Consider the following 9,283-nt stretch of genomic DNA (forward strand, 5'->3'; position numbering starts at 1 on the left):
GGGGGGGAGCGAACGCATTAAGCTAAGTTCGCAAGTCAATTGTCTTAACCGCTATACTATTACACGAGTTGTGATCTGTAAAATAATTTCGAAATTTAATTCGAAGTTGTGCCATCCAAAATGTTGTTATTTTTTTATAAAAACCCCTTTCTTGCAAAGTGGGAATATAGTCCCTGGCGTACCAAAAGGCCCCAATGGAGCCTCTACAAAGTACCCGTAAAGACCCCATTGGATTCCCATTCGGTTCCTTTTTGAAAAACTACAAAAAAAATCAGCTTTCAAATTGTTGAAATTCGGATTCTACGTTAAAATTTGCATTAGAAACTCACGGAGTAATCGCAATACTTTTTCTTGCACCGTCAAAAACTTTAAAAAATAAAATTCCTGTCATTTACATGGGCCGAAGGTGACTTTAAGTGCATCTTCTTTTAGTAGCAGTTAATAAGCGTCCGTTGGTAACTTTAAGAATTTTGTGAAAAATTATATGAGAGTAAATAATTTCAGCAGCGATATCTTTACAGAAGCTTGTGCGATGTTCTTCACAAACCGGTTTTTCAGACATTGTTGAAGAACCTAAATTAAAATAGGAAGAAAAATTTACAGGAAAATACATAGAAATTTTGAATGCTGCTTCTTGCATTCCACCGCCCGATCTTTTAGAACATGTAGAGAGCTTAACAAAGATAATTTATGATTCTGCATCAAAAGCAGGAATGATTTCGAATATTAATAAAAAAGTAGGTATGTCAAAACCCTGGTTTGAAGCGGAATGCGTTGAATGTAAAAAATCACTGAGAGAAATGCTCAAAGATTGTAAAAGGGGGTTGTTCGGGCCTGATTTAGTAACTCTCTATAATAATAAAAAAAAGGAGTACAAAAATCTCTCTCAAAGAAAAAGGGAAGCTTACGACCTTTCAATCTTAGATAATCTTGCAATGGCTAAAGATTCAAAGACTTTCTGGAAAATAATAAATTGTTATAAATATAAACCCATTAGTAAAGACTTAATTGAACCAGAAAGATGTTTTGAATATTTTCAAACAATATATCCCAAACGCAAAGATATAACTTTGACTATGATAAATAATCATGATTGTAACCCTAGCTTAGAATCAACGATTACAGTTGATGAAATTTTAATAAGCCTTCAAAAATGTAAAAACGGCAAATCAGCAGGACCGGACGGGATCTCTTACAAATTTCTTAAAAATTTACCGAGCAACTGGGTGGAAAATGTAAGCTCCCTTTTTAACAAAATCTTAGAAAAAGAGAAGATTCCAGATTCCTGGGCACAAATACATGTAAAAATGATACACAAGAAGGGTGACAGGTCAGATCCGAACAACTACCGACCTATAGCGCTGATCAGAATACCAATCAGGATTCAGAAAGAATCGTAGCTGCCTAGACAATGTTTTCTCCCTTAACGCTTTAATTCAAAATCGACTCTGTTTGGATAGGGGTAAGCTTTTCGTTATATTTGTAGATTTTCGAAGTGCATTTCCTTCGATAAAACATGACCTTTTATGGAGAAAAATGTATGCGATGGGTACAGCCTCTAAATTCATTAAAATTCTGATCGATTTATATAATAAAGCCAATATCTCTGTTAGGGGTAGCGCGAGCACTTCGGGGGCTACTGATGTAACAAGGGGAGTTCTGCAGGTTGAGGTTATGAGTCCGATTCTATTTTCCTTATTCTTTGGAGACTTCGAGGAATTTATGAAAGCGGAAGGAATTAGAGGTGTCTCCATAAATCATGTAATAGAAATTCTTCTTCTGGCATATGCCGATGATTTAGCCTCAATTGCAGAATCACAAGTTCAAATGAGAAAAATTCTGAAGTGCTTGCTCAAATATTGTAATCTTAACGGTCTTCAGGTAAATGAAAGTAAGACAAAAATTGTTATATTTCAGAAGGGAAGACACCATAATAAGAAGAAATATAAACATTTTATGTATGGAAATATTGAAATTGAATTGGTTAAAAATTATACTTATTTAGGAACCTCCTTTTCGCCATATGGCAATTTTTTCAAACGCGGCTCAAATAGCTATCAGTAAGACTAATATCACTCAAGGGGCGACGATCGCACTTCTAAATGAAACCACGTTCTTCAAAAAGATTTTGCATGCTCCTTTGAATACACCGGCATATGCTGTGAGAATTGAGATTGGCGTGTGCAAATTGGCGGCTTCTGTATTTAAAAGAGTTCTAAATTATATTGAGAGAGTGCTTTGTATGGCGGACGATAGATATCCAAAAATATGCTTTTTGCGATTAAAGCGTTTAGCTAAAAATAAATCCACTTTAACAAAATATAACTGGTGCTCACAAGTAACAAATATTTTTGAAATAATAGAAGAGAAAGATAACTGGAATTCTTTGTCTTTGTCCTACATTCAGAGTAACAAAGTTCGCTTAGTTACTGCTTACGAATTGTTCATGTGTAGCGAAGATTTGAGAAAGCTACTTGGTTCTCAATCTCTGCAGATTCTGTCATCTCTAACTTTACATGAAGGTACTCAAAAATATCTCTCATCAAGAATCCCAATTAGCTATCTTAGAATTATGGCACAAATCAGATTCTTAAATAATTATCAAACAAAAATTTCAATTAAAGGAAAAACGTATAGAATAGATGGTGCAGAAAGGTGCAGCGGTTGTGAATTGCAAGCTCTGGAGAATGGATATCATATATTGGTTAAATGTCCCGACTACGACGAAATACGCAAACTATATATTTGTAAAAGCGAAGATTTGGCTAAAATAAGAGATGAATGGACGAGGCTCCTTGGCACAACCCAAACAGATATTGCGAAAAAGATGTTCCTATTTATAGAAAAGGTACTTAAACGAAGAGATTATAGATAAAAATTTTGTATTAACTTTGTTTATGTCCTTTGTATAGACCTATAGGTTCTAAGACAAATAAACTACTACTACTAACTTATTTTTCTCTAATTTTTCTTTTATAGAGTTTGTTTGCTTATTAATTAACGATCTTTTCGCAATTATATTATTCGATTACTTAAATTTCTTAGTAGGATAAATTCGACCAATTTTCGAAAAGCATAATATTTTATTTGAGGCTATATCCATTTTCTTGTCTTACAACGATTACTCGGTTTAGGAGTACAAAAATAGGCTGTGATCTTTTTGATTGTGTGTATTTGTTTAAAAAATAATAAATGTCCTCATTTTATTTTCATTGATAACATGTATTTCACTCAAAGACTTAACGTAGTAATAATATAAAAATACAATTATGTAAGAGCACTCCGTTTAAATTAATTCGTGATTCGAAATTTCGGGCTTCCTACGCTTAGACAACAAATTTCCCAATTTTGTATAAATTATTATTTTGCTCTTCGATTCTCTTATCTAGAAGGGCTTTTTTAATTTTGCTAATGACATATATAGTGTCCAGAACTGCAGTTGAGTTTCCTGTGATCGTGGGTATATTTTCATTAATTCTCATGGAAATTTGCTTCCTAGAGCTCTCTATTCTATTTTTATGTCTTTTAAAAGAACGCGATTGTGATTTATCTTGAATGACCCATGTAATTACTGCTTCACTTGTTACTTCTTCGAGCCGTAGAATGGAGTTTACATCTTTATCCTTTTTCTCTGAACTGATCATTTTAATGCTGCCGTCAGCTGTAGGTTCGCGCTCAGAAGTACTGGCGACAGACATTCCAAATAATTTTATTTCATTACATACGAATAATTTTTGAAAAATAAATACGGAGAGCCTCTTAAAACATTGATACTGGTTACGTTCATTCTGATCCAGCAGTGTGTACCGTGATACATTTTCATTAATTTCTACATCAAGTAATGCAAATTGATTCTGAACGTCTTCGTAATTTTCAATATTATTTAACTCTTATTATATTATTTATTTTGTATCGCTACGTGCATTATTGGACATTTATCAAAACTTTGTAGAATCATCATTTTCTACATTTGGTTTTAGACAACGAGTTGGGTTATTTATACAATTATTACGAGCTATTTATGAAATTTTCTACGGTACTACTTAAAGGCTTCTGATTGCTATTATCATTATAAGGATTATTTGAATTTACGTAATTAGGACCATCATACCACTGACCTTGGTTATGTTGACCATTTCGAGGTCAATTTTCATGTGCATAACCTTGATTCACACGACTCATGTTGTTGTGACCCTACTGCTAATACCTATATAGGTATATAGGAGTGGGGGGAGGGGGTAGTCTGAAATATGAGGAATTTGGAGTGGGGGTGATTGTACTATGGGGAATTTGGAGTAGGGGAAATCCGCCATGACAGGTACTATGGGGAATTGGGATGGAGGGTCATTAGCATAAATTTAAGAGTTAACGTAACCTAAAAATACACAGAAATTACTACTGCGAATGTCAGAAGTATAAACACTTATTCAGTACGAACATTTTGAATATAAAAATTGATTATTTATAAGAATCGCAAATAAAGATTATTTTATACCAGTAATGAATAAAAATAAATAAATTTTCCTAATCCTGATAAAAATAAATTACATAAATGAAATAATATAACGTAAAATTATCGCTTAATGTATAAATCAATAAATAATTTTGGTAATTGTTGTTTAATTTTCTTGCTGAAATATTCGAATTTAACAGAAATAATCTGATAAATAAGCATTTCGCTAGAAGCCTGAACTTTCGCTCCCAAAATGTATATTTATGTGTCTCAGCTATCAGAAGATTTAAAAACTTCTCGACATCCGTAGCTTGCCTTTTTATTTGTCGTAAACATTCACTGGCACAAACGAAAATTTGCTTTAATCCTTGAAAAGTAGTTTTTTGCCTTTCTGCCGTTGGAAGTGCTGAAGATAATGCTGAATTTCCCCATCAAAGAAGGCTGATATATAGTCAATGCTATTTAACAAGCATCCCCAAGATGTCGAGTCGAGGAGCAGGTACCTCAGGTAAGTGATGTTTCAATGCAGACCGTACACCTGCTATGTCCATTGAGGCTGTATATGAATCCTTGGCTGCAATGGCTTGGATATCATCAGTAGCATCGTGAGTTGGCTTGTTCTCATACATTTTGCGGTAATTAGTTTCAAGATTGAAACTATACTGAATGCCGGGTAGAGCTCTCACCCGCTTTTATACATACTTGGACCTTTATCTATTCCCACCAAATGGGACAAAGACACATACCGGATGAACCAGTGTCTACCACTAGTCCAAAGAATTCTCGTTGGAAAACTTTAAAAGCCTGTCACAAAAATCGTAAAAAATAACATAGTGTCCTTTGATCTTTATTTATTCCAGGAAAACTTCCCCAAAAAAGTTAACAAACATTTCTAAATTCTTTGTAAAGTACCTGTACCCTATAAAATTACCAAAATTTTCAACATTTTTTGAGTTTCAAAATTTTACTGATTTTCAAAAACTTAATCAACTTTACTAATTTCCAAAATTTTATTATTTTCTCAATTTTTTTTGGAATTTCAAAATTTTGCTAATTTTCAAAAAATTTATCAACTTTACTAATTTTCAAACTTTTACCGATCTCAATAATTGTCCAAATTATTTTGGGGGTTTGTTCCTGTACTCTAGTAACTTAGAAAAATTAAAAAAAATTTTTTTCGAATTTCAAAATTTCACTTTTTTTCCAAAACTTTATCAAATTTTCGAAAATTTTCCAATCTCACTGATTTTTAAAATTTTATTATTTAAAAAAATTTTAATCACTTTAAAAGGACAGATGAACTATTCGAAGAATTTACAAACACATGATTAGTATTAAAAATCATTCTAAAAGCTTAAGCGAGTACTTTGCTATATTTAACACTTTATGAAAGGAAACTTCTTGAAACTTGATATCAAACCCTAATATCTTAAGCAAACACATTAAGAAAATGAATGAAATAACAATATTTGCTTCTTTCACAGTTTACTACAACGATTACCGAACATTATTTTCTACATGTAAATAATGTCGTACTGCTTCAACTTAGTTCTTCTTTCAAAATTCGAAATGTATCTGCTTTAACCCATATTATTCCCCAAAAATTCCCAAATGAAAAACAATGTGAAAAATGTAACAAAATTTAATACACAGTAACTGAAAAATTCTTTCGAGCATTAACTATTATCAACAGGACACTTTTGCATAAAACAAATGTTTCCTTATTGATCCTGAAATTGAATCTAGTTTCTATAACATTAATATTTCACTGGAGTGACAACATTTTTAAAAAAGAAAATTATTTTCGAACATATTTTCTTATGTCAACAATGTTCAAATGAAAATTACTTCTGTGAATTCTAGCTCAAATGTAAAGCGCAAATGTTTCCCCGAATACTAGTCTGGAGAATGTTCAATTCAAAACTAAACATTATGTTTTAAAAAATGTTTAAACTGAGAATATTTGTAGTAGAGGAATATTACTACACAAATGAAATTTCGGTTTATCATTTTACAAAATATTTTAGAATAAAAAATTAGAATATAAATTCTGCATTTTACAAGAATACCTCTCCATACATCAATCAAGAAAAACTTTGAATGAAGAACAATATTTTTAAACTTGCCACAAACAAAATTATTCCGAAAATAAAAAAAAATCTGGCTTGTTGCTACTAAAAAATAATTTTTTCGTGATGCCCACAAAAATTTTCAAATTTCTCTATTGTCTATTGTGAATCGAATAAATAAATCGATAATACATCTGTCTTACAACAAGAAAATTTCCCTAAATGAAAATTACTCTTTTATAAAAAATGTGAAACTTTAACAAAATAAAAGTAAAAAATATTAGGAGTATCGTATTTATTCGTCTAAGCTTTCTGTATGAAAATGTGAAACGTAGTGAAAATTGCTCTAATTTGAAATTATTCTTAGAAATTTTACATTACTGTTGCTACTATTAAAAATAATTTCTTGCTTTCTATAAAAAATCAGCAACTTTTAAAAAATATAAATCAAATAGATCAGGAACATCGTTCTACTCCAAAAATTTTTGGAGGAAAATTTAATGTATGACCATGAGCAAGCGCTCATGGTTCCCCTGCCACCAACTCCTCCTTTTTTACGACTTGGTGGGGGGAGAGGTTGTTTTAAAAATTCGTTTTTCATTTTGAAATTGGAAACGGGGAATAATAATGAAATCTAATTGAGCAAACTGCAGCTTGAGGCGGGGGTGAGGGATTTTAAAAGTTTATAATTCTCGGTGTATGTAAAAATCAAAAATTAAAGCTATTGAAAGATCCGAAGTAAATTAAGTCTTGTCCGTCTTTAGAGTAAGCGTTGCAATGTTCATATATCTTCTGAATGACCAAACCTCGAATTCAGCTTAAGGAGTTTCTGGATCCTTCCTTGTGACGTTTTATTCATTATATTTAGGTCCCAGTAATTTTTCATATTTTCAGATTCTCCACACTAAAAATAAACGACAGCAGAAGTTAGTACTATGCACGTCGTGAAAATACGTTACGTATCATCACAAACTCCAACACCCATGATGCAAGTGAATTGAGCATTGAGTGGTCAAGAATTTCACTCCGTATTTATTATATTCACGGAATTGAACTTTGTAAATATAATTGTCAATGTTCTGCGACCTGATAACTTTATAAAAAGCACGATTTTATTTTTATTTCAAGGTTACTTAACTTAAGAAAACCAACCTAGATCCCTAGGGGGTTTGAGGGAGTGGGCGGGATTAGGTGTGTGTGTTATTTCAGTGACAATATTCTCTGATTTTCTCAATGTCTGATCTTTTTTCAACAGTGGAACTCCAGAATCTCACTGCTTCCCCCCGTAATACAGCAGAATATTGTTTCAAATTATTTCAGTTTCACTGGTTCAGCGAATTAGAGAATCTGTAGAGAAACTTTTCAATGCTCTTTTAAATTAAGTCAATGAAATTGTCAATGGCTTGACCATTATTTTTTAATATTTTTGGTAAACCAAAGGTTTGCCGACCTTGACTAGGTGAAGTAGTAAGTGACTCAACTAAAAAGGTGTCACTGAATATACCAGTTAAGCCAAATGGTAGACTCTACCAATCATGCAGCGCTCTACTCGACAAAGGCATTAACCTCCAGGCGTCTGGTACGAGAATGCCGTCGATCTGGACTTGGCATTTCTCGAGTCACAACGGCCATTGTTGTGTACTGGTAACTGTGTTAGAAATAATTGGAGCCTGACTCCTGGGATTTTTCTTAAAGCGACGCTACACATTCACGTAATGACGATTACGGGTCTCCCCACATATAGATGTGATGTATTATATCGTATTCTACTTGCAGCCGGGCTCTCATTTATTGATGTGAGAGTAAAGTGAGAGTTTTAAAAGCTAATTTTGCAAAGATTAGCACCAAAATCTTGAATGAGGAGTGTCATGCCTAACTGGCTCTGAGTAATCAGTGATCAGCGCTGATTAAACCAGTGACTGAATTCCCCTTGGTAATACAGTGAAATATCACTGATTGTCCATAAAACACTTCTAGCTGTTTCAACAAGTGAAATGATACTGCTTAATTTTAAGAGAGTGTATTTAGAGGTTCGTCTTTCAGTATAGAATTCTGTGTTATAATTTGTTCTATTTTTAAAATAAATTCTACAGTTATTTATATAAATCTCCATTTTGTTTAAGAGATTCTATTTATGGTTCATTATTTTGCATAACAATTTAAAATATGCAATTTTAAATATTGTTTTTACAATAATTTATTGATGAAATTATTAATTTTATATAATATGTAAATTACATTTTATTTCAAAATTTTCTTTTTTAAATTTAAGATAAAATACATTTTATTTATTACTTATTAATTTGTTATTAATTATAATTTGAATATTATAATTATTATTATTATTAAATTTGTAATTAAAGAAAAAAAATTAAATTACGAAATAAATTAACTTCTTTTGAATGTGGTTTTGATAATATTTCACTTTCACGTCTACCTTTCTCTATTCATTTTTCTTAATTAGTATCACCTTTTTAATTTTTGATGTGGAAACTTCTTTAATTTTTCCAATTATTAAGTTTTTAAAGTTAATAAATTTTTATATAAAAAATATTTTTTTAATTATTATATTTATTTTAATTATTGGATTACATTATGAGTCAAAACAAGGTTCATTAAAATGATTATAATTTATGAATAATAATTAAAATATTGTAAAATTTAAATTGCATTTAAAAATTATTTTATTAAAATTAATTTTTGAATAAAACTAAAATTTAGTGTTTAACTTTGACTTGAATTTATAATTATTTAATTAATT

General features: G+C 31.1%; 2 protein-coding genes across 2 annotated transcripts in view; one reads left to right on the top strand and one right to left on the bottom strand.

The window, feature by feature from the left end:
* The window catches only part of LOC117181674, a 127,972-nt gene extending 120,615 nt beyond the window's left edge, over positions 1-7,357 (bottom strand). Inside the window, exon 1 of the mRNA XM_033374583.1 lies at positions 7,329-7,357. The gene's annotated coding sequence lies outside the window, so the exon portion shown is untranslated. The remainder of the gene's footprint in view (positions 1-7,328) is intronic.
* The window catches only part of LOC117181673 (transmembrane inner ear expressed protein), a 269,684-nt gene that overhangs the window by 119,489 nt on the left and 140,912 nt on the right, over positions 1-9,283 (top strand). The window lies entirely within an intron of this gene.

The sequence above is a fragment of the Belonocnema kinseyi genome, chromosome 10, assembly GCF_010883055.1.
Source record: "Belonocnema kinseyi isolate 2016_QV_RU_SX_M_011 chromosome 10, B_treatae_v1, whole genome shotgun sequence".
NCBI classification, from domain to species: Eukaryota; Metazoa; Arthropoda; class Insecta; order Hymenoptera; family Cynipidae; genus Belonocnema; species Belonocnema kinseyi.